Source organism: Bactrocera dorsalis, chromosome 2, assembly GCF_023373825.1.
Source record: "Bactrocera dorsalis isolate Fly_Bdor chromosome 2, ASM2337382v1, whole genome shotgun sequence".
In the NCBI taxonomy this organism is placed as follows: Eukaryota; Metazoa; Arthropoda; class Insecta; order Diptera; family Tephritidae; genus Bactrocera; species Bactrocera dorsalis.
Genome location: NC_064304.1, coordinates 15,651,109 through 15,678,677, shown reverse-complemented (window position 1 = coordinate 15,678,677; position 27,569 = coordinate 15,651,109). Strand labels below are relative to the sequence as shown.

The 27,569-nt window shown below is 34.6% G+C and overlaps 1 long non-coding RNA gene across 4 annotated transcripts in view; it reads left to right on the top strand.

The window, feature by feature from the left end:
* The first annotated feature begins 13,508 nt into the window (after window positions 1-13,508).
* LOC125776249 (uncharacterized) overlaps window positions 13,509-27,569 on the top strand; it is a 206,031-nt gene continuing 191,970 nt past the window's right edge. For all 4 annotated transcript variants that reach the window (XR_007421540.1, XR_007421541.1, XR_007421539.1 and 1 more), the window contains exon 1: window positions 13,509-16,666. This is a non-coding gene — a long non-coding RNA (uncharacterized LOC125776249). The remainder of the gene's footprint in view (window positions 16,667-27,569) is intronic.

Genomic DNA, 27,569 nt, shown 5'->3' with positions numbered 1-27,569 from the left:
AAAAATATAATTTTTTATAAAAAAATTTTCAAAAGGAATCTTTTTACTTTATATCTAGTGATTTGGTCCTCACATTTATGGCCCTTTTCTAAAAAAATCTCTTGTGAAAATATTAGTTCATTTTATCGATCAGCTGTTGCTTCGTGGTCAATAATTTATTATGAATTATGCAAAACTGTTAAGACTGTTCGCGGAGTACAAATGCTATAAGAACTTCTACCGACAGTATGAAATTGGATGAAATTGGCTGGTAACCCCGCTCACTCTTCATATAACGGTACTTCTAAAGGCGCAAATCAATAACTAGATCTGTTAGAGCCGTTTAATTTGTTCCCGAGATGTCAAGAGAGGGTTTAAATGGAGCCGGGGACAAAATTGGACAATGGGTGTGGCATTGCTCACTTTTAGGAGTAATTACATATCTCAAGTTCCGCTCGACCGATTTGAACCAAATTTGGTACATGGCATTCCTTTGATCCCTTTAGTAGTGTCTCTACAAAAGGGTAAAAGGGTCAGTACTTACCTGAGCTCCATTAATGTAATATAAGGTTTTCGAAGTTCCGGGTGAAGGGTAAATGGTTTGTTCTAAAAACTACATTTCTAAATTTTTTTTGAGCTTTGCCGTTTTGTAAATTTTGGATTTTGTTGTCTTCCTAGGTGATTGTACGTATAACAATCTCTAAAAGATAATTTTTTGGCTTCATATACGGGCAGATCCTCTCTTTTAAAAAATACTTAAAATTTTTTTGTTTGTTTTCAAATATGTCTTAGTTATCTTCAAACTTTTAAAACATCTCATGCAGCAGTTTCCCAAAAATTTCTTTTTTTTAGGCTGTTACACTTGTATCCCTTAAGCCGCAGCAGCATGGCTAATCTATATTACTGAAGCTTTTTCATGATGAGAAAACATTCGAAAGTTCGCCATTTAGCGTTCACACTTTGAGATCGATGTCAAGTCTTGCCTACTACTTACTTTTAGCTTGACGCAATTCACCGCATATTTGATGGAAATAAAATTTATGGATTTTGTAATGTAGGTATATTCTGAAGATTTACGTTAACATCGACTGTTAAAACTCAAAAAAAATTGTCTAAATTTAAAATATTTTCAACCTAGTTGCTGTAATGGCAAACGCTGGCTTCAATAACTACATGCTCATAAAGTTTGCAAACCCCTGCATTTAGTTTATCTGTGAAATTGCAATTAGAAAATTTTGTGTACATCCTTTCTTAACAATTTCACACCTAAGAATAAATAAACTGTTACATTCATGCATGCAGTAACCGGTGGGTAAATCCATTAAGCACGAAGCAATTTCATAGTAAGCAAGAAATGTCATGGCGTATGAGTAACATTTGTTTGTTGCGAAGTATGATATGCAGCAAAGCTCTTTTGTATTAAAAATTTGAATCGTGATTTTGAAACTTTTAAATTGAATAAAACTATAGATTTTACAAATAGTGCTAGTCAATTCATGACTCGTTGAATTATATTTTAATCATGCCTTTGATGAATATAATTTGAAAATAATAATAAAAAATAAATAATTTAATGGATTTAATTTTGATCGACCAGTTTACAAGCCATATTCCATAGTGGTCCGATAACGGCAGTTTATTGGAGATAAAATGACGTGTGATAAATTTCAGACCGATATCTCAAGAATTGATTGACGAGTTAAGTCGACTAACTTCGATACTCATTCCTGCTCTATTTTTCGTATTAAAAACGAGTTACATGCCTTTAAATGCTAAAATTGCTAACAAACACTATTGAATTTCGTTTAAAAAAAGGTCCGCTTTTTTTGGAATCTCCTTCAGTTATCCAGCTTTAGAATCTCCAAATCATCTAAAATATCTTTCAGCTATCCAATCTTAAAATCTCTAAATGATTACTGGAATTACCCACAGAAGTGCAATGGTATCATAATGGGGCCTGTAAGAAATATAAGAACGCATGTAGACCATTTCATTGAGCAACTGCAGTGTTGTTTACCATATTCTTTAACTATATGAGAGAAAATTTATTTCGAAAAATTTAATATTTTTTTAATTTCTGTAAAATCAGTTGAATTGCCGCTTTTTTCGCACCACCAAATCACTCCCAACCGGGCATTATGCAAAATGTACACTCATTTAACAGTAAATGCACAACAACTTATGCAAGTTGTTACGCCAAAATATAAACTGACGCCCCTCATGAGCAACTCAATGTGTAAGTCTGCCTGTGTGTTTGTGTATTTGTTCCGCAGTGTGCCTTAAGTTACGAAGTAAACTTGGCGGCACAAAAATAATAGGGGAATGAAGCCAGTGGAAAACTAAAATTCTCCACACTCCGTTGAAATCTACACACACTCATCCGCACACGCACAACAGCATAAGCTGTTGGCACCTTAGTTACACACACGCTTATACAAATACGGGTGTATATGTAGGGGTGTGTGTGTTTGTTATATACATATGTGCATCTGAGGTTATGCATGAAACATCTCGAAAATTATAATATGCAAAATTGCTTTGGCTTGCATTTGTATGCTTTCTTCGGCGCATGTATATATGTATAAGTGTGTGTAGCAGTGCGCCGGTATGTGTCACCGGGCTATGCCGGCGTCTTTGATGAAATGCATTTAGTGCGCTCCAGTGCTTGCTGATTACGCTGCTCCTGCAGCGGATTTCTTCCATTCACTCAGCCCAATTTAGGAATTACACTGCTTCGCATATACATACATACATGCAAGCTTGTGCCGTTCGCACGTCGAAATATGTGCGTACAATTGTATGGGTATGTGTGTGTCTGGGGCGCTTCACGACCTTTTTGCTCACAGCAACACCCATACATATTACATAACTCACGCCTTCTTTCCCTCCATCATTGTATTATATTAGTTTTTGGTTATTTCAAGCTTTTAATTTAATCTCACAATGACGTGAGATAGAGTTTTTAATTAACTTAACAAAATCTGTTGGCATTGTAGCCAGGGTTATTTTGGGGTCAAATCTGTTTTCGTAAACTGTAGCCAATGATAACAACTTAATAAAGTAATTTATAAATGAGAAAATGCAATGAAAGCAGATTTTTTTTGCGAAGAAGTGACGTCGTCTTCGACAGTGTATAAAATTTACCAGGAGACTTTAAGCCAAGCAGAGAAATTAAGTTCATTAAAAAATAAAATACAATTTAAACTTTTTTGTTACAATTTTGAATTTTGGGAAAATGTTCTTTTGCCTGTTAGTCGTTATTTTATATTCTTCTAACTTGCCTTACTTAGATGGCCAAAAGTGGCCTCGCAAAGTATGAAGAAATGAAACACTAAATGTTGCCTACAATCAGGCGTATAATTGTGTTCAACAAAGTCACACACCAAATATGAAATTATTTTTAGAAATGTTTCTTAATGTTAAGGCATCTTAACGAATAGCAGCCTCTTACAATATTAGTAGTAATATCAAAGCGATTTTGGACGAGTTCACTTGGTCATTCCAACGGATAGAAATTTCTTATATTTTTTTACTACCACCAGCTAGCACTGTGTTAAACACTTTCAGAAGTGCAGAATTTTCACCCCTTTCAGCAAAGTAACCTCGTACTCTGAACTAACTTAAAGCACTAGTCATTCATCTAATATTATTCCATGTGCTACCTGTCTGACCGTTTGGTCTTTTTTTGACGAAAATATATAGTATACTGACAAATGTTACCTATCCTTGGTTCTTGAGGCTTCCGACCCCTGCATCGTCTTCTAAGTGAAGGTGGAAGCGATAAGGATAACAGTAGATTTACTGATCTGAAGCGCAGATTCTTTCAGAGTAGTGACCATCCACTCCGATAGTCGGACCGTGATATAAGTCTTGAGTTTGCGCCTTGAGTCGTTCTTCCTTTTTGCTGTTTGGCACCAATTAGAGATTCCAATTGCAGTTAGGCCCTTTTCCACCTGGTATTTCTAACGGAGTTGAGGTTTTCCTCTTCCTATGCTTCCCCCGGCGGGCACTGCGTCGAATATTTTTAGAGCTGGAGTTTTTTCCTCTATTCCGATGATATGACCTAGCCAGGTCTCGTTTCATTGACTGAAGTAATGATGGAGTCATGTATAGCTCGTGAACGTAATTGAGGAAAGTTCTCTGTGCGCCATTGACTTGGGAGTGACTAGAAGCGATTCCTTTACATATGGCTCAAGCAGCTCACAACTTCTCCGGTGTTAAACTAAGTATCCTCTGGGTACCCAAAAAATATCCATTTGAAGGCGGGCTAGAGTGAGAAGCCGAAACATCCCTACCAGGGTTGCACGAGAAACAGCTTCGCTCAAGACTAGTGAAGTTTTATTTCTAATATCAAGTATTTTTATTATTAGACTGTTTTAAGTATCTGGTCACAGCGGTATTTCAGGAAACTGTAAGGCCGATTGCTTGCTAGGACTGATACTTCAGTCTCAATAACTGCGGAGTGAGAACAGGTAGGTGCTACGTTGGCTTCTTGTAGGTTATTACTCCAGTGTTATGGGTTAGACCAGCTCGGCAAGCTTTAGTCAACTACCAGCAGCTGTTTAGTGGCAAGAACTTTCTGAACCGAGATAAGCCGGTAAACGTCTAGAGAGCTTTAGCTCTACACATTTCAATGGTTGTAGGAGTTTATAACTAGGCACCGTCTGATCGGCACTCATGCGGTAAGATTGAATATCTAACATTTAGATGTCCAGGTGAAATAGCGAAAATGAAAATAAAATACATAGTTAATATCCAACTGTAGAAGTCTTTTCGTCTCGCTTCACGAAGGACTGGGCATAACAATCTATGTGAGATCTCTTCTCATGTCGATCAGCCATCTAATCTAAGAAGAGAATCCAATATTATAGAAGCAGTTTATGATTAGAAACATCTGATGAGTCGGCGTCGAGTTTTCGAGAGAAAGGTTTTGGGGAAGATTTATGGATAGGTCCGAATGGATGAAAACACTCTAGTTCTGAGAGTATTCGACGCAGTACCTGCCGGGGGAAGCAGAGAAAGAGACCTTCAGTCCGTTGGAAAGACCAGGTGGAGAAGAACCTGGCTACATTTGGAATGTCCAATTGGAGCCAAACAACGAAAAGGAAGAAAAACTGGCGTGCTGTTGTAAACTGGGCTATACGAGGTTTGACAATTAAGTACTTAGACTGATTTTATTGCCGCGCCTGTGGTAAACCTGTGACCTTTAAACGCCCTTTATCTTTTTCGGCAACCCTCCCCTCTCCATTGATTTATGTACCATCGCTCTAGCTTGTTTAGTTCGCCAGCTGCGTCAAGTTGAGTAGACGTGTGTTTGTAGTGCTCGTCACGAAAATGGAAAAACGAAATCAAGAGCAACGCGTCGTGATAAAATTTTGCGCCAGATTGGGCAAAACAGCTTCGGAAATGTACGCTAAAATTGTAAGAGTGTATGGTGATAGTGCTCTTAGGCGTGTCCAGGTGTTCCGATGGCACAAAGAGTTTAAGGAGGGGCGTGAAAGCGTGGAAGACGAGGATCGAAGTGAGAGACTAGTCGAAGGTGAAAACGATGATTATTGCCTTTTTTGATAGCCGTGGAATCCACAATGAATTCGTCCCACCGGGGAAAACTGTGAATCAAGTCTACTATTGCCAAGTACTCGAACGATTGCGAAAACGAGTCAACAGGATGCGTCCAGACATCGCTCGTGCCCTCAGCGTGTTCCAGTATTTGGCCTCTAAAGGGATCGCCGACAGCCGCCTTATTCGTCCGACATGTCACCCTGTGACTTTTTTTGTTTCCTAAAACAAATTCGGTGGTCAATGGAACCCATTTTGAGTCGACTACGGATATGTTACGAAGCATGGAAAACGCGCTGGAATCGCCGTATAGCTGCCCAAGGGGACTACTTTGAAGGGGATGGCAGAGTTGTAGAATAATTTTCAAATATACGGTTTTTATGGAATCAGTCTCATTACTTAACTGTCATACCTCGCATATAATATAAGGCTGAAGTATAAAAAAGAAGATAAAACTCTTAGCAGAATTTTGCGGTTAAAATTAATATGTATATCCTAGATCGTTAGATTTTTTAAAGTTAAGCCAACTGCTTGTAGAGACCTTCGTTGATAAAAGCCCTGCATTTTGAATAAAAAAGGTTCAAATTTAAACTTGCTTTAGGAATGCCTAGTTGATATAAAGATTTAAATTAGCTAAAGTTTTCTACTTCGATGAATAAAGTTTTTTATGTAATGTGTATGTGTATGTAACATTTTTCATCAAAATTTATTTTTAATGCCCCACCGCTAGACTTGACCATATCACGCTTAAACTGCACTTTTCGATTTCACTTAAGTAAATAAAAATGTATTTCAGTTTTCACTTTTTTCCACCAATCCCCAGCACATGCATTGTGCATAACCTTACAAACCAATCTTCTCCTCCGACCACAGCGTGTTTGTGATTGTGTTTGAGTACGTAAAACTGTTTGTCAATATTTTTCTATGCAAATTATGAGAATAAATTATACAAAACAATCGACGAAACCGAAAAACAAGTCAATAAAAAATCACATTACACTCAACATGCCTCAGGGTCGGGGCGGCTGAGCGAATGCAATGCATAAAGTTGGCAAATGAGCGATAATGGAGATTGACAACGAACACCAACGAATACACAGTGGCAACGCACTCGCAGAAGCGTGAGCAATAAATGAATGGGAATTACTGTGTCCGCGCGACGATTGCGTCGACGGGCAGCACGAACACGCCCATAAAATCACAAACGCTAAGTGGGTGGAGTGAACAAGACAATAAAAAATTAAAATGAAGACAATAATGACAATCACAAACCACAAATGTCAAAATAAATTATCAATAAATTTCGCGGAGAAAGAATAGCAAAGGACGATTGTGTGAAAAGCGTGTACATTCACCACACATTCGTTTGCCATCTCGTCCAGCAGTAAACGCTTGTTTGAAGTTTATTATTATTATTTTTTTTTTTTAATTTTTTCTGGCATCACTCATTTGACTCCGCGGAGCAATTGTGGCGGCACAATGTACATACCATTTCCAAGTAAATATATATGTATGTTTGTCGGTTTAAACAGTTATTATAAATAGCGCAGTAAACACGCTTACCATAAATAATGCGAAATTTGGGGCGGCTTGGATTTTAAAATTGCGCGCTACTGAATTATATAATATATGTGCCTGCTATATTCCGTCATACAACTATAGTATAAATATAGTCTTTAAGGCTAGTTCAGTCAGAGGTTTAGGCGGGTTTAAAAATACGCTTTTTATATTTTTTAAATCCTAAATGTAGGCAATATTTTGTATATATATTTTATATATTATCATATATGTATAGCTCTGAATTCGAGATAAAAATTAAAGCAAATTATTGGGTAGTCGAAGAAGTCTTTTCGCATTTCTAATCAAATTTTAACTTTCATTCATCGGCTTAAACTTGTCGATAGAATGAAAATTGTGGTCAAATAAAAAAACACCAAAGTTGCCTACAATTAGGCGCAAACTATTTTCATCAAAGTCACAAACCAATTGTAAGATAAAATTTCAAAACATATCTACTAATGTCGTTCAAAATACCATTTTGTAAGAAAAACTATGAGTTTTCCGATTTATAACTCCTTTTTCATTCAGTTATAAAATTCATAAAAAAATTCCAGAAAATAATCAAGCTTTAACCGATAATATCTTTTAAATTGTTAGGTTACGAAAAACTCGCATGAGACAATTTTGTGAAGCATTAAATTTTCTAGAAAATTTATGAAAAGATATATTTTTTCAAGTAGTTGAAAGGGGCATTTGAATTTTTCGGTCTGATTAAAAGAATAAATAGAAAACTGTAAGGCAATAGACTTTCCCGTTAGAATTAATATATAAGATCTGGAGGAAACTTTCTTAGAGGTGTCTAAGAACGTATTTTTCAGAGTACTAAGCGAAAAAAGAGAATACTATTTCTCACCCACCCCAGTATCTACCCTTGTAATTACAACTTTCTGATGTGCCTAAGCACGTGGTTTGAAAAAAATTATAACGAAACTGAGAACTGATGGATTAATTCTTCAGATTGTTTCGAAATGTTTATTTACTGAATATTCATAACGGAACGTAAGAAAACAGTGAGAAAAAAGAATTTAACATTAAAAATTCTTTCAAAAGGCTATTTTCCAAGGCAAAATGTATGAGGGTTTGTTAGAAATATTTTATGAAAGATTAGTTCACCTTTTTTTTTGGCTGTTGTTGTTGTAGCGGCAAAATTCTGCCGAGTTGACAGTCCTTGACCGTATAAAAAATCCGGATCCGTTACGGCTACGTAGGTCCGACTGCCCTAGGAGCGGTTCATTGATCTAAACTAGTTGTTATAGATTTAAAAAAGAAGAAGAGGAACAATTTGCTATCTTCTGTGCGACCGTAATACGAGATGTGTAGGGCACACAATAAACATGTTAAACAAAGTTTCCCCCACACAGTACAATTTCAAACATTCCAAGTCCTCTCGCGTTCAACCAAATAAATCGAGGTGGCGTCAATGACAACAACACAACAAGCGCAAAAAACAGCGGTGACCACAGTAATGACCAGCAATAACAGCAGGAGAGCAACAACTACAAAACGTACAAAATGTAATGAAAACAGTCAAAAGCGATAAAAAAAAATATTACAACAAAAACGAAGAAAAACGCTAGATAATAAAAAAACACGGAATAAACAAATACAAATCCGGAGCAATAAACAAAAAATAACATCAGCACAGCGACAAAGGAGGATGAACTCAAAGCGTTCGCATTTGGTGAGGAAAAAGTGGAGAAAGTCCAACGAGGCAACAGCAACACCGCTTAAGAGTGAAGCGTGAAAATGTGTTCGCATAATGACCAAAATGGCGTTGTAAAGCGTAAAGCAATAACAGCGCGAAAAATAATGTTTAAGCCATAATAAATATTCATTTCCTCTGAGTTGTAGTGCTTCTTCTTTGTTTTTTATTTTTAACAGGCTCTTCAAGTCATTGTTGAAATTTAGATTATTACCAGGTTTTCAACATGAAGCTCTTCTAAGTTTTACTCGCTAACTTTGAACATTTGTCAGCATCTCTGGTTAGCAAGTACTTCATGCACCAATGATTCTTCGACCCTAAAATTAAGTGTTTATTGTAATATTATATGAAATGGAAATGAAGTCAAATTGATGCTTGCTTGCTAATGACCGATTTGGGATACCTGAAACTAGATTAGGTTAGGTTATGATGTCGATTTGAAGAGGGATCTCACTTGGACAGCTTGGAACGTCGGCCCGTTTTGGTACCTAAAAACTAGTATATACTGAATAATAAGATCCTTACAGATCGACAAAGCACTTTGAGTCTATTACAAATTTGTTGAGACGGTTAATACAAGTTTCCGCTGTGTCTTCTGAATCGCAGAAGGTAAGATTACCGAGACGTTTCGTCTCATCTTTCTTTATATAACTTTTACCATTAGCGGCCGACAAGATTTTTACCTATGTATGTATGCCGCATGAATGACTATTGAACAGTAAGAACTCCTACGATAGCGGATGGATTAATTTTGCTCAGGACAGGTAGTTCAGTAGATCTCCTGTGTTCTAATCTAGGCCAGAAGGATCTCGTAGTCGCACAGAAACTGGCTGTCGAGCACGCAGATGAGTTCCACTGGTTCTGTGATAGAACGTAAGATATATCGTAATGGAGTTCCCATTGGTCCCATTCCGAAGTATGCGGGACATGGTTACTCTACTTGTGGTTAGCTCATCGACTTTGTAGTTGCCAGCAATCATGCTACCACCAGGTACCCAAATGAACTTAATGTGATGTTGATGCTGAGGGTAGACACTCCTTGACTAGCTTTAAGCGCATAGTTGGCGAGCTCTAATATTGCCACTCTGCTGTTAGAGTGAATGCTCACGTCCCTGAAAGAGGCTCCACTTTAAGGTAGTGGTTCTACCGCCAACTTGATAGCAGCCACTTCTGCCTGAAAAGCACTAAGATAGTCGTTTCAGAAAGCTCTTTCCTCCTAGCTTTGACCTATCCGTGAAAAATGTCACGCCTCTTCTTCAATGACTTCTCCCCATATCTCCCTCGTTGGTATGCACTTGAAGAAGGAGAGTATGTCGGAACTGGAACAAAAGGTATCTGATATATTTCGAGAATAATTTAAACTTTTGTTTTTTAGGGATATTAAAAATTAAATGAATGAATATAAAAACTCTATAACGGTTATAACTCACTTTAGTAGGATCTTGGGACTATGACTTGTACTTGGTAAAATTATGAGCCCAAATGTGCTAGGCATTTTTTCGTGATTTTTTAAGAGACTTTTTATTTAATAAGTAACTAAAATAATGTACATTTACAAATCCCTTGATCTTCTAGCCGATCTCCAGAAAAACCTCTAAAAAAGGTTAATACATAAATACAGGTAATTATCAAAGGGAAAGGACAGATTATATTAAGGTATATGTTGGCAATATTAAGCTAAAACTTTTAGGAGGTGGTTGTGTTTAACAACAATCAGACGTACAATTTCGGTACATTATTTCAAGTTCTAAGTAAAGAATGCTTAAGCTAATTTTGGTTGCGCTTAGACTTTATCTCATGTAGGACTATACAAGTTCCTACTTGCCTCCAAGTTCATATTGAGATCAAAATTTATTTCTTAGGTGGTTGTGAACAAAATATATTCGAAAAAACGTGTTCACCAAACGATTCATTTCATATTATTAATACTTTGACGATGGCAATAACCAACCTTTTAGCAACCGTTAAAAGTCATATGGGAGTAATTCACCATCAAATTTCAAATATATTTACGATTTTTGCTTAATGTCAATTTCTACAGAAAGCTTTTCAATGGTGAAAATTCTCACAATAGTCAAGTTGAGGACAGAAAGCCTATATATTTGCTATAACGTACGATTAAAAGTAGTTTTCCAGTCAACGCCTGCTAACAGCTACTTGCTCATGTTAAAAAAAATACGAGATGTGAGAAAATTTACACAGTAAGTGTATTCTCACTTAAAATTTAACACTGTTCATCCATAGTGTGACTGTAAGCATTTACACCTCTCTATTATGATTCTTCTCTGTTACTAAAATAAGTCGTTTGTCACCCAAGCTACATACAATATAGGCGGTAAATTATTTGACGATGCATTTGAAAATACATAAAAGTAAGTTCTTCTTTCTACGTAAAAATATGGTCTTTGATATTTATCAGCTGTGCTTACTTTACCTTTATCTCTATGCTTATTTAATTTATTTACCACAATAATAAATGTTACTACATACTTTATATTAAAAAATGCCACTTTTAGCTTAACATTATAACACATATTTTCAATATATAGTATACTTACATAGTTTATCAATTTCACCTCTGAGTTTTAACACCTAAAAGAGTTCAAATGGCAGGCTAAGAGCAAATTTCCTTTAAATTTTAGCTTTTCATTTATCTAAAGGAGAAAAAAGTTTTACGATTAACTTAATATCGTAAAAAATTTAAGCGTTGTTCTGTGAATGTTAAGTAAACAGTACTGTTTTGTAACAGCAAATGTTGATTACATTAATATTCTCTAGCGTAATTGTTAGCTGATTGCTGCTAACAGAGAGAATAACGATGAAATTTAAATTCATTTTGTAAACAGTATTTGTCTCTTAACTCATGTTAAATATTTCCATTGAGTTTTTTGTAAATCGCCAACATTTTCGTGAGTGCCAAATGCGGTAAACTTAAACAGAATGCAAATGCAGGGCAAACAGAGGTCAGTTCAATAGTTGCTCAAATATCAGCGAACAATTTATTTATTGTAAGGAATTTTAATTAGTAATGAAAGCAATAAAAATTGTATAAAAAGGAAATACTTTTCGACATTTTTAATTATTTTTGTAAAAGATTTGGGTTTTGGATTCTACAAATATACAAGCTTAAATAAGTTTAATTAAGGTATCGATAAAAGTTGGACATGTTGGCCAAAACGATATCCTGTTGTTGAAATCAACAATCAAATCAGCTATCAAAATAAAATATTACCTACAGTTACGGTGAATGTGGACTAAAGACAAAATTATAATTTATCAAAAAATCTTGCCTACATTTGGGCTGGTTATGGCAATATTTTTATGGAAAAATAGAGACCACTCAAAGAGATTATTTAATTTGCCATTTTGCAGACGATTATTGATATTGAAAGATGTAGTATTCGGCGACTCCAAAGGATTTGCTGCTCTTAGAACATGCACCACAACCAGATACTTGCCCGAGCCAGCTATCCCATTTGCTGTGGATACCTTTAAGTCGTCCCTTAACTGGAAATACATATAACTAGTTAGCCGACTCTGACCTCTGCCGTATTAAAAAAATTATTTTAAAAAAGGCGCAGCGCCTTGTCATTGACTGTCAAGTTCCGGATATATTTCACCGTCATGCGTATATAACAGTAATGCGTACCTCTAACCACTACATCGCGGAAGTCGCAAAGAGGGGGAGGCAAGAGGCCAAACAACAGCAAAAAATGGCATTGCATGTTTTTATTACTTAAAAAATAATAAAGTGTGCCCTCCATTTAGGGGGAATATGTACTAATAAACAGGATGACAAGCACAAAAGAATGATATGTGTGGTTGGAAGTAAACTCTATCAATGTGCTCGCAGAGTATAACATTGTTTATGCTAATGTTCGCATTATTATTTAAAAAAACTTGCAGTAATTTAATTACTTATTTGTTGTTAACAGTCCACTTTATTTGTGTTAGCTTTTTTGTTGCCTAAACAAGGTCATCAATGTAATTAAGCAGATACTAACTCCACTAATAAATCATCTATGATAAAAAATTCAGATTTCGTGACCTTTCTTTTACAACCACTCCGCTGCAAAAACTTGACTAGCATTACTAAATCAAGAATATGCAAACCACAACGATATGTAGCAATGCAGCGTTACTTAACCAACTGGAGGTCTGTTCAACAACCTTTGCAAATATGTTTGCTTCACTCCCAACAACTGTTAACTCCACTAATGGAGCTACTAAAACTCACCACACAAAAGAAGTCAAGATGCGCGCCTGTAAGTATGCAGTACTGTTTGCTTTGTCCTTTTGAAGGGTACTAGCGTGCGCATTCGGCAACGCGGAGCACACTCTCATGCGCTCTCCCCGGTGTGCCAGTGTGGAGCGCTGTGTTCGGTTTTCGGAGCAACGCGCTTTTTTCGCATTACTCTCGTTTTAGTTTCGGCTGCCTGACACAGTTCAACATCTGTGTCCCCGCCTCATTGCCTTTGTTGGCGTTTTCAAACTGTTGCATCAACGAGCGCTTTTCGCAATGCGAAATCGAAACTACAAATCAGTGTAGACGGTCGATTGAAAGCGAATGGTTGCCACACGTTAGCGAGTGCAACATAGAAACTTGCGTACATACGTAACGGTAAAGCGCGGTAGTGCAACAAATAAAGCGCAGTAACTTATAGGGAGAGTGTGGGTGGTAGGTTTACATATACTTAGATGTATTGTCATAAGATAAAGTAGGCGGTGTACGGAATATTTTTTGTTAATTTCTAGTAATGACTAACAGTTTCCATTACGAATTATGTTAACTGTAATGTGCTGCGGGTCGAAACAGGTGGCTTACGGCCACCTCAATCCCACGAGCACGTCATAAAGCTTACATACAAACATACACACACATACATTCCATTGTCGTGGCTTATAACGAGAGATTATCTACTTTGGCAAATTGAGATTGAGATTTTCCCTACACATTTCGACGGTGCTGCGCCCTCAGTTAATGGCACTCACTCGTACGTCAGCAGCAGCAGCACCGCACTCGCTAGTGTGTCAGGTCACTGCCATTATACGAGCGGACCACACGACATACATACATACGTACGTACATACGATGCATTGTAGCGCCTCGTGCTGTTGTGCGTCTGTTTGAGTTGGAGAGTGCAAGTGAAGTTGGTAACGATTTTGGTTCGCTTGCGGTGCCTGTGTCTCCTGCATGGCGCTCGTGCACATTACCCACTTGCCTACACACATACATACATACGTACAGGCACAGAAAATGCAGTTGGTTGCAGCTATTCGTTAACAGCCGGAATTGGTCGAACCTTTACACCGAATGCGTGTTGAGTAACTGTAAAAGCAAAAACCGTGAACAACAAGAACAAATATGTTCGTTGGCTCGTACAACATTTTCTTCGTGTGTTATCCTGAGGATTGCAGTTGGCATTTTGGCATTTATAACTAAGCTGCTGTGCTCAGTTTTCATCCTGTCGGTTTTGTCGCTCTTAAACTCATCGTCATACTCAACGACGAACAAGGCAAAGGCGACGGTAACGGTAACGGCAACGACGACGACAATTGCGTGTTGTATTTTGATGCTACATCTCTTGTTGTTGCTGTTGTTGGGTACGTTCCTTCCATGCGTGCCATATACATGTATGTGTGTATGTAGTGTTGGCGTTGGTTGTGCGGCGAACAATTCCACTTCGAGCACCACGAGTCGAACATATTCGAACGTAGAGCCGAGCGCACGTCGTTTTGCACGGCTTGCGTATTCAGCACATCGGTAGGGCACGAAGTTGCGAGGCATTTGTTGGTTGCTGAGCAGCCGTGGCTCATTCACGCCGGAACGTTGCGATTGTTAGTGTCGAATACGTCGCTTGTACGCGTTGTTGCCATTGCGCTTTAGAGCAAAATTTCCTTAAATAAGTACGGCATTTAAATTTTTACTCGGTCACACGCATGTATGCATGTATGTGTGCTGCGTAGCGTGCGTGCGTGCGTGTTTTGTGTGCATTCTAATGCGTGAGTGCAGTCAAGTGTGGATTTGATGATGTGTGTGAGTTTAGTAGAAATGATTACTTTAATTACTATTATTTAAAAATAAATTACAATTGATTACAAGTAATTACAATAAATTACCATTAATTAAAACTCTTAATTGTTAAGTGTAAGGAAAACGTTTAAACGAAAGTGTTAAATATTGTCGTGCAAGCGTTGCAATTAAAAGTGTCGCGTTCTATTTCCGTAAATAACACATTTTCAACATCCTCCCCACTTATTAGCAACTGCAGTGGCGAGTAAAATTTCACACATTACCAAGTGCTGTCAAACACATACGCATACATACAAGCCAATGTGAACACAAGTGTATAATAGAAAAGCGTATTTTCGTTGAGATTTCGTGTTGCGCCGCGTTTTATTAGCTCACAACTGCTTATATACTTACATGCATACGTAATAGCAACAATTGTACAATCAAATTAACGCTCTAACACATTGGCCAGACACACGCACATAGACATAGCGGAGTGTTAATGTTTGTACTGCGTGTAATACAGGGCGTATGAGTGCTCCAGTTCCACCAAGCAGATATTTCTGATTTAGCGCACAAAACGCATTCCTACTAACATACATAGCCAAAGATATACATCGCTATATACATGCATATGTACAGTAAATACAAGTAACTGCTGGTGCGCCAAGCGAAATTGTTGCTAAACGCGCGTGTGTGTGTGTGTGTGTGCGTAGTGCAGTGAATTTTTCATGAGCCAACGAAATTTGTGTTGCTGATTTAACACAGCCACAACAACACTAACAACGGCCAACAGCAAAACGCAAGAAAACAAAAAATAAAAACGCCAAAAGCCAAAAAAAAAGAAAAACAATAACAAAAAAGAAGAACGAGTCAAAAATAAAAACAAAAAATAAGCATAAAACGAGTTTCTATTTCGCTGCTATTTTGTGTGCAAAATATTCGTTGTTTCTCCTCTTATTACTACTTGCCTTGTTGGTGCTGACGCTGGCGCTGCGCTGACTTGGCACGCATATTTTTACAATTTACGCCATAATTCAATTCGTTTTTCATTTTCGCCAACTCATTCAAGCGCTTTTTAAGGATACTCGCACGGCTTCAGGCGGCAAGCTTAGCAAAGTAAACGACGCGCAGTCAGCGTTAGTACGCACTAACACTTAGTCAAGAGGCTAGCTTGCATGTGCGTTTTTGTTTGTGTTGTGGTTGTAATTTGTGTGCATAGCGTGTAAATTAAATTATTTACAGTTGGCGTACGCTGGCGTGCTGTAATTTATGCGAAATAGCACCAAAGCGCCTAAATGTAGGCAACGCTGCAATTCAAATAATTCACAGCTACTCGACGCTGCAGCAAACGACTTTTCACAAGCAGTGTTTTACACTTACGAAAGCAATTTCAACAAAATAAAAATAAATAAATAAAATTCAGAAATAAAAACAACAATAACAAAAATAAAATGTTTTAAGTAAAAAAAAACAACATCAAAATTTTACTTAAAATTAAAAAGTATCATACCAACAATAGTGTAAACTAATTGTCATTCCAAGTGCTTGCCACCAGCGACTGCAACTTTTATTTGCTGACACTGACAAAACATAGCCAGCCATATCCCCAAATGAAGTGACAAAAGAAATTGCTGCAGAAGTTCTGAAACAAGTGCGAAAGCAGCACAGCAAAACAAAAATACAATAAACAGAACAAAAAACAAAAAAGGAAAGAATTTAGTGCAAAAGTGAGAACACAGTGTAAACGCTAAACAACAGGTGAACTTTGCAACTTAAATATTAACCTGCGTCTCTGAGGAAAATTTCATGAGGACTACATACTTGCAACCGACACAAAAGCTGCTGAACTGGTGAGTGTCGTTGTTGTTGTTGTTTTTGTATTAGTTTTCCTGTTTTTTTTTTGATAAACTTTTGCATTCACTTTTTGTTGATTGCGGAAGCTGAAACCGTTGCTGTTGTTGTTACTTTTTCCTTTTCTGCTGTTGTGCTATTTACCATCGTGCTTTATTACAGCTGAGAGTTCGTAAAACACTTTAATTAATAGATTGATTGCATTGGATACGAAAGGAGGCACACTTATTTGGTGCTTATGTCTTCAGTGTTTATGTGCTCAGTGTTTGGAGTGCAAGCTTTGGATAATACAAAAGGGCAAAAAAAGAAGAATAAGTAATTTAATGATAAACTATGCTTGAAGCTTGTGTTTAAGACTTCAGCTTAGGTTTTCGAACTTTTGTGGTTGAATACTAGGGACTGAAAATAGTTCACGACTTTCATAGCAGATGTTTGTGAATTCTTAAACTTTCATTGACACTTTTTTTATTTTTCAACCTTTAAGGACCAATAAATTTTATTATTCTACCAATTTTATAGAGATTTAAAGACAATGCAGAGATACAGTTTTTCATTTCACTTCATTTAAGAGCAGTACAAAATTCGAACTTACTTTTTTATTATATTGGTAGTATAAAAAAATGGTATATAAAATTAAAAAAAAAAATAATAATAAAATAGAAGAAATAAAAAAATGATATCTTTAAAAAAGTTTTTTTATTTTATTTTATATAAGAAAATGATATACATATTAAAAAAATAATAAAAATAAAAATAATTTTTTAAAATTAAAAATACATTTTTTTTTAAGATATCATTTTCTTAATTTAATATTTTTTTTTTAATATTATTTTGTTAATTTAGTTTTTATATATTTTTTTTTTGTTGAATTTTGTTTAGTATTTTTTTATACTACCTGATTAAATTAAAAAGTTAGTTTAGTGTTTTGTTAAATTTATTTTTATTAAATAAAAATAATTTTTGTTTGTATTACTTTCTATTTTTTTGTTAAAGAAAATAAAAATAATATGTTTTGAATTTATCCGCTATCTAGTTTCGCACAAATTGTGTAACTAATAAAAAACGCGTTGCCGTTCTTAAAAAAAAAATAAATTTTATGAACAGTTTGAAGAAAATTCGACAATATGTGTGTGTCAAGAAAAAATATAATAATAAAAAATGTATATTTTTTGGCACAATTGCCAATCTTTTAAAATCCCGTATTGAACAAGAACTATCATCAAAAGGAAGTGTATATTGTAATAAAAATAACAAAAGAAAAATAACGCAGGCTTCGAGCGAAAGAAATTTTCAAGACATCACTTCTATGAAGGTTATCAACGAAGAATCGTATAAAGTTTTTTATGAAAGAAGTAAAATTCATCAATTTATTTCAATATTAATTTTGCTTGCTCTATTTTTTAATAACATTTACAGGATTTCCTGTGTTTAAGTAAGTTAAGTCTATAAAAATCTTTTTGCTTTGCACAATCATATTGATTCTGTTATATTACAGACTCAAATTAATTATAAATTGTAAATATTTTGGCAAGTCAAAAACCCGAGTACTTGTAAAAATTCATACTATATAAAGTCCGGTGTAATATATATTTACAAGCCGAAAACCTCCGATTTTCATAATAATTTCCTTTTTTAGACTATAACTTTTGCAAATAAATAAAAAATGTTGCCTACATTTAGGCTTTTAGCTTATGGAGGTCCAGCATTAAGTAGTTTCGTTTTTCTTAAGTGCACGTTAATCAGGGGTTTGTTGTGTACAAGATTTATGAAAATTATATATTCTGAATTTTGATCCAATAATTTTGGCCATATTTTGGGCAAGTGGTTCATCCTTTAAGCAAAAAACTGATTCAAGTTTGCAGTGACCGAAGCAAGTAATAGTAATATGGAAAGTTTGATGGGTGTGTCAAAGATGAATAACTTCTTTGCCATTTGATAAACAAATCAGAGTCGTTACTGCAACGGAGCAAACTTCGTTCTGTAAGAACAATAGGGCACCAACCAAAAAATATCCAAAAAAAATTAAAGAACAATTTTTGCAAACTAGCCTTACTATATCAGATGTTCAAATATGTAATGATAAAGTGGTTAAGTTTGAAGTTGGCGCCAAAAAAATTCAATAATATCAGCTGTTGTCAGCAAACGAAAACGATCAAATGTACTGTACACTAGGCATCAAAAGAAAGTTTAATTTCACAGACGTTATTTCGATTAATTAAAATAAATAATTAGTAATTCATACAATAATATAATACGAGTATTTATATAGGTATTTCAGTAACAAATATAAATTAATATTACCTTATTAACTCTTCATCTCTAAGAAAAATGATTGCAAGTTTGTACGGCTGCTTTTTGTAAAGCAAAATTGAGCACAAATGCTCAATTGGATTTAAATCCGGTGACTCGGCTGTTCAGTTTAGTTTTTGATAAAGCGAGTAGCCAGGCGAGAGGTGTGTTTGGTGTCATTATCTTCTTGGAAAATAAACAATCCCAAATTAGTTTTTTTCGTTAAATTTTCGGTAAGAAAGTCAACATATGAAGTACCCGTTATTCATCTATCGATTTCCACTAAATTACCTACACAAATTTTATTCCATTCTTCACTGATGATTGTATGTAATGTGATTTCACACTCGCTTACGTTTTTTTGAACTCCTTAACTCGAATTTGGATTGATCGGACCAAGTTTCTTAATCCCAAAATGTGGTTGGAATATTTATATTTGTCTTGTTTCTTATTCGCAATGGGTCCTTCAAACCAAATATACGTACTTTCCTTTGCATTGTACTAATGAAAACATCAAACCAAATCTTTCGATCAACTCTGTCAATAATATTTTAGGATTTTCAGCAACTTTCGCTCAGCGTGTATGGAAATTTTGGGTTTTGAACCTCCACCGTATTGAGTCTTGCACGTCTTCCCCTCTTCCTATCTTTAACAATTAAATTTCAAATTTCCTCAGGTTTCTGCATTTTTTCATTAAGGATAGAACAAAAAAATATTCACCATAACAGAAATTCACTTTAAAAATGCAAATTTATTAAAACTGTAGAAAAACTCAGTTTTACTTTGAAGGAAATGAAGCAAAACTAAAATTATACTTTTATTTGACGCGCACTCATAGGCTCACCAGCGGCGACTAATCACTCCCGAGCGAAGAAATATTTTTTGCTTCTGATATGCTTTACGAATTCTTAAGCGAAAATACAAGTATAGGTAGTAAATAAATGCTCTGAGCTGGCCAGTATGTCACGTATTTTTAATTTCATTTGTTGACTAATGTGTACAGGAAATAGAAGTCCAACATTTATTTATATTATGGCAAGTTAACATGAATTTATTTGGCCGTACATTCATTTTGCGAAGACTATTTTGAATTTGTTTATTTAGATTTTCTGAATGTGACTCAAAGAGGTTTGAACGTGCAAACGGATCTATGAAAAAATTTCCTTATCCCTTTATTCAAAAATAATCTCCTCGTACCTATGTCATTTATTTTCAGTTTTTTTTTGTATAAAAATCAATACGTTAAAGATACGAGTATGAATAATTATTCTAATAATAATTTAATAAAAGACTTTACTTGAGGTTAAGATGCTTGTGACATTTTTACTATGCAAAAATTAAGCTTTTGAGAACATTATTTTATAAAAGTTTCTTAATGTATTTAAACCAAAGTTGATACCTTTAAACGATTTTTCTTTAAACTATGCTCTCATGAAACTTTTGACTAACACAAAATCAAAACTCTATCTGGAATTGCAATGAACCAAAACTGGTCTATGCGTGACCCATTAGTCTACCAGACTAACTTAACTTAATTATAATGAATGTAGTGAATCAATATTTATTAAATGATCAATGAATTAATATTTTTTATTGGTATAGACACCGCTTACGCGTTTGTAGTCGAGTGCGCAACTCATGCTAACCAAGTTTAACTGAGCTTTAAGCTTCCAATATGTTATTGCTTTAAAACTACTCAGAGCTTGAACTTGAATTATTTTCGCCAAAATCGATAATTAAATACACGCAATACCAATATCAATTTACCTTCATCAAAGTGCTTCAGTTTTGAGTTTTTCTACTTAAACCCGCACACACACACACACACGCACACATGCACATTTAAACCCGCCAGCCGAACTCGAACCCAGCACCGCACTTATTAAACGACAATCTGTAAACAAACAAAATTGACTTCTTTTTAATTAACCGGCCTTACGTGATTAACAGCCGACGCGTCGTTGTCTTCATGCCGCCCGCACCTTTAATTGGCGCTTTTTAATGTCGCACGACTTGCTGCTGCCAGCGCTGCCGCTGCTACCGTTACTTTTACACCGTTTTCGCCGTCCAATTTGCCGCGCCATAATGACAACGGGCAGCAGTCCCCAGCGAGCGCGCGCACAATGTCCTGCTAATTTTTCATGTAACAAATGAAAATGCAAAAACAAGCGAAAACAAAAAGCACACACACACATATGCACGCATGCAGGTACGCATAAATGTGTGTGTCTGTGTGTGTGTGTATTGGACAATTGTGCGCTGAAGCTGTCATCCGTTGGCCGTGTGCGCGCTTTTTTGTCCGCGTCATGCGCCGCACTTAATCATATTAACCAGCAAATAGAGTGTGGCAGCGTGCGCTTGCATGCGTAGATGTGTGTGTGTGTGTGTATTATTGCTCGTGCGTGTGCATGTGTTGGCGTGTGGGTGTCACCATCACACATAATAAAACATTTAAATGATGGCACTTAATTTAATTGTTCCTGCCGTTTCAATGCGTTTGTATGCATGTGTGTCTGTGTATCCGTGTGTGTGTATGTGTGCGGCTGTGCATTGTTCTGTCAACGCTGCGATCTGTGGTCAAGCGTCACAAAAAGCGGAAGAAGCATAAAGTAGACAATACAAACAGGCGCGAGCGCTCGAGGTTTTAAAAAAAGTAGAAAAGCGAAATAAAAAAAAAAATTAAAGAAAATAAAATAAAAATAATTACAATTGCAGGCGTATCATCACTTATATTGTAAATATGTATATATATATTTATATGTACAAGTGTGTATGATTGTTATTGCGTTGATAATTTTCATAAATGCATCGCATAAAATATTGTCTGTCAGGCATTTTACCGGCTATTGCCACAAATTATGTGAAATAAAACGTTAATAAAAGCTAACGGTGGACAAATAACTCAAAATAATAAGCATAATGCGAATAGTGATAAATGTTCAGCGCGCTTCGTACATAATACATGGCGTGCTCTAATTAAATTCAACTAAAATTGAGGCGATGAAGTATACATGCTGACATAGGCACACACACATAAATCAAAAATCATTTTTTTTTTAATTTTTTTAAATTTATTTTTTGTGATTTTTTTTTAAGATTTTTTTTACGTTTTTGCAGAAATAATTTTGTTTTGCATTAAAAATATGAATGCGTGAAATTGGAAAAAAATTAAATTTTTTTTTTATTTTTTTAGTTTCTTTGATTTTTTTTGTTTACTTTTTTCAATTTTATTTCAAAAATTTTCTCTATAAAAAATGCGTATCCGTGTCATGGCATTATAAAAAAAATGTGATTGTGTGTACGTGTAAATATTAACACATTCAAATGCAAACAAACATACATACTTACATACATACATAGTTACAAATTCAGTACAGATGTGTTGCGTGTAACCAGAACTCCTGCTGGTCGCGTCGACCACAACAGTTTAATGCTGTGGTTAGTGTGACTTTTACCAAAAGTGAATGGTCACACAAGCTGACTGACATACAACACGCTTATTGGCGTGTATTTTACACATTTTTTTAATTTTTTGATTTCATTTAAAAATGCATGAAAAAGCGAAATTTAAATCTCAGCAAATTTAGCAGTTACAAATGTACATATATAAAAAATAATTTCAAAATAAATATTCACCGCTAAATTCTGCCTCAGGTGTTGAGGGAATTGACAACATCGCATCTGTTTGTGGCATCAGAAGCGTGCGGAGCGCAACAAATTTTTGTTTATTATGATGCATTGCTTGTTTGTTGACTTTCCTTCATGCCTTTTGCATGAAATTTTGGAATTTTTTATGAAGAAATCAGTTCATATTTTTTGGTATATGTATTTTTGAGCTTGTCCACATAGTTTAGTAGCGTTAGAACAAAAATGGTAAGCTGTTGTAAATATAGAGTAATCAATCTACCGTTATATATCAATATACCGCTATAATTAAAGTAATGCATCAAAATTTCAAATTTGTACAAATTCTTCCCAGTGTTTTGGCGGATGTGATGACAAACTAAAAAAGATATATTTTTTTCATTGAGTTAGGCGTCCATGAATTAGAGGGGGGAAAAGAATCCTCGTCGCTTTGCCTTCGACCTTTGTGGTCAACTGAAAAATAAAATATTGATAGAGTAGTTTGAATGTCGCCTTTTCACTAATTTTTTAAGTTTGGCGTAATTTTTTTAAATAATAAAATATCAGCTTCTAGTTTTTTATTGCTTCATGGGATAGAGAGATATCTAAAGAATATTTTTGTCACATTTTATGTAAACTGGCTGATGAACTTAAGGTATTGTAGCGACTGCAACGAAAAAAGTAGTTTCTAGAAAAGCGCTTATGAAGCTTCAATTCCGGCTGTACCAGTATGGATGCTGGATCATAAAAATATCTACACATAATTTGATTTAAAAAAATCTCTTGTCGGCTTATTCTCGTACATATAGCTGAACTTTAAAAATATACGAAAAATGTTTTTTTTTTTTAATTTCTAGACTAGAATATCTACTTAATATCAAACTACTTTTCCATTTTGCAAATTTGAAAAAAAGTTCTTTATTTTTGTAGATAATTAAAATGTATGTAGCAAACTGCCTAATTGTATGCTACTGTTTTTTGTACTAGTATAAAAACTTTTAAAATATCTTAAAAACGTTGCCTACATTTAGGTGTCTATGGAATTTTGGAAATATTTATCTAAATCCTGAAAAACTTATTTTTATGAAAATAACATTGTGTTATAGCCAAAAAAACTGTAGAAAAGAAGTTCTTTTAAAGCTTAAAAACTAAACTCTTAATTTTTAATTTTACTGTGTGGTCGGTGAAGCCATTTCTTTGCACTTCTAAAATATCAATTTTTTTCTGACTGCAAGCTGAAATATTTTGAGCAAGACATTAGACTATTTGAGCCCTCGTTCGATACTAATTATTCACTTATTTTTCAGTGTTTTTGAAGAGAAGAATCGCATAGCTAAAAAGAGATTAAGAGTTTCAAAAAATAGTATTTAATATATGACATAGATACCAATGTGATCGAGATTTTGTTGAGAAAGGTTTTATCTTTAATCAGTTTTGAGAATTATCAATGATTCAACACTTTCCGAAGTGTTAATGCTGCAAAGGATGATTGTCTTAATTAAAAGGGCACACCTACTTATACACCACCTTAAAAAAGTGAATTTCGAAAACTGAAAAATAACATACTGTGAATACAATTGCTGTGAAATTCTTAAGGTGAGTAAAAAACACGAATACTTATTTTCGCTTGGTACTCTTGAAAATAGGTTCTTAGACACTTCTAAGAAAATTTCTCAAAGTGAGAGCTCGTAATTGTAATGGCAAGGTCCTTCTCTTTATCTTATCTTGCTTCCAACTACTTAAAAAACTATCTGCTTTCAGATATTGAAAGATTTTTTAGAAAATAGATTGCTCCACATAATGTTGTTTTTTTTTTGGTAATTCGCAATCTTAACCGTTTCAAAGTCATTAACCGTTGAATTTTTATTATTTTAAGCAATATTTTTCTTAGTGATTTTTTAAATCGATGAAAAAAATCACTTCAAATTCTTCTGCTCGAGAGAAAGTTGAATTTTACCCAAAATTCTCTTTTGGCTTGCCAAAATTCAATTTTTGTTCACATAGAAAACTGGTAGGGTTTTGCATGGAGAACTATATACAGAAATGCATAAAAAATTGTGATAGTGAGTGGATCATTTGTCTTCGAGTAAAAAGATATCGATTTCATATTTTAGTATGTTATATTTAAAAGTATAACCTTTGTGCCTCTTAAATCATGCGAATTGTTATCTACCAAAGCGCCTAATTGTATACTAGTTGCTTTGTTTATAAGATTGTTTACATTATAAAAAAGCGAGAGTCTTGGCTACATTTAGGATTTTTTTAAATATATGCAGATCTAAGAAAAAATAGGAAAAAAGTTAAAAGGATTAAAAAAAGGGGCTTAAGGATATTAATGTATATTTTGAATAAATATATTTTTTACCATTGCTGGCTTAGGTTATTCGCTATTGAATATTAGTTTGTGTTGTGGTTTCTTTGCGGTCAGTAAACGTTTTTTGATACATTTTTCGTTAAATATTTATATAATGGTATATGCCATGGAACAACCCATGGAACAACCCATTTCTGTTTGTTGACATTGTTTTCACTTTCACTGGTGAAGGAAAATTTTAATATTATTTTTTATTCAAAATTCGTAAAATTAGTCACAGTTACATAATTTCGTGTGCAACACACGTTGTTAATAAAAATCTGTTTCAAACAAATGCCTTGAGGATTTAAATATGAACAAGTAAATAATGAAATTTGCATAAAAACAACAACAGATTTGATTGTTATCGTGCTGCTTTCGCTGCCTAAGCAAAATTACTAATTTTAGCAGAAATTGTTCAGTAATTTTATGGGGAGCTATGCATAATTTTCTCAAACTATTCGCCTTTTGACAAATTTAGGACACAAAAAATATGCAAAACATATAATAATAATTAAAATTAAAACCAATTAATATCAAAGCATTATTATAATTTCAAAATTATCAATTTCAAATACAAAGAGAGAGATTATATAACATACATATATGTTTGTCCATATGTATATGTGCCTACTGCAATAAATCACGTGCATAAAGTCAGCATGTTAGCAAGCAAATACAATACATACATACGGTACATATGTATATCTAACTATACTTGTATATATTTACATTTATGCATATACATATACAGAAATATAATTGTGTGTGTGTGTTTGTGTGTGGTCTTTTATTCATATGCAAATAAAGACTTGAAATTGTTTGCATAACTGTATTAGCTATTTGAACATCGAGCCGTTGCGGTTATGCGCATAATTGGCAAAATATTGTCATTTTCCAAAATACCGCAAAGTGTTTGTTAACAAAACATGAGCATTAAAATCCAAATAAAATGCCAATAAAATGTTCGACTTTATGAAAAATAAATGCGAACACAATATACTCGTAATTGACAGTGACTTTATTGCATACACACTCATATGTTCACACACATGTATGTGTGTGTGTATGCCGTTTGAAACCAGCATGTTTATCTTTTTTAAATTTTTTCATAAATGACACTTTTTTCGCTTAAACCAGCGCAGCTCATGTTGCAGCTGTTTTCTATGTTGGCAACCCTCTACATGTGTAGTTGTTTTTATTTGTGTGGCTTTTGCTGTTGGCGTGTCATAACATGCAATATGTTTTAGAAAAAAGTGGAACAGAAGTGTTTTAAAAAATTGTTTAATTAATACATAAGTTTGGTAGATTTCAAAGAGACATGCCAGCTTCTACTATCTTTCTGGTTTGTTATTTAGTTCATGCTGAAAATTGCTCCCAATTAGAAAAGAACGTAAGGACATATAAAGAGCCTCTAAAATAAGCTAATAAAAGCGCTAAAGTTTTGCTACTTTCTGTATAGTTTTTTCGTTTTTGTCTAGAGAGAAGAAGCCTTTAAATTTATTATGCCTTCTAGTGGAACTTGACGATTTATATCCGAATTTATTTAAAATTATTAAAAAATTATGAACATTTTTATATACATATATAGTTCCCAAACTTGTTGAGAGAAACTGTAATTATAATCACAATTCTAAAGTTTAAGAAATTTCCACTTCAAGGCATCTACATTTCCTGAAAGTCCACTTGGTTGCTCATACGATACATTTCACAATTCGGAAGCAAGTAACTGAACGTTGAAATAAATGCTGCACCTCCTCAACTTTCTACTCGTACATCAAATATCACTGAATGTTAATTGTAAAAATTGGCTTGGACTGATGTTTTCATCGAATTTTGTGCTGCGAATAAAGTTAAAGTATAGCTGAAGGACGAAAAATCTGCAAGTATTAAATAAAAATTCTATAAAATAATATTTACTAATATTTAAATACGAAGCACCTCAGTGTGAAGTCCGCGAGAGGGTTCAAAATTCATAAAAAGCAAAATATTTCCCAGCTTGGTTTTGAAATCATCGTAATCTCCAGCTGGTTTTGCATTGCATACTTGCAGAGCCGATACTAAAATATCTGAATATGCAGTTGTTTGGGAGATAAGTGATATACAAGGTGCGTTTTAAAGTAGACCGGACTCTTTGAATCTAGCGCCCTCTGGCGGCGCCATCTATAAGTCGACTAGTCCGTTAGAATCTGCTATCTTTATTGATTGTTCAATGAGAATAAGATTTCATTTCATAGATTGGAAGTCAAGTTATTACGTTTTAAGTGTCAGTATTTTTGTGTTATCGGAGCGAAAATGAGCTTCGAACAAAGAGCCAACATTACATTTTGTTTTAAAATTGGTAAAACTTTTACCGAAACGTTTCAATTGATGTAACAAGTTTATGGCGATGATTGCCTATCCAATAGCAGAGTGCACGAGGGGTTTCAACGTTTTCAAAGTGGTCGTAAGGACATAAATGACGATCAACATGTGGGCCAATCAAAATCCATGATCACCAGAAATTCCATCGAGACTGTGCGTGAATTCATCGAAAATCAGCCGAAATCATCATTGAACTTAATAGAAATGAAATTGAATATCTCCAAAACATCGATTTATCGCATTTTTACCGATCATTTGGGTTTACGAAAGGT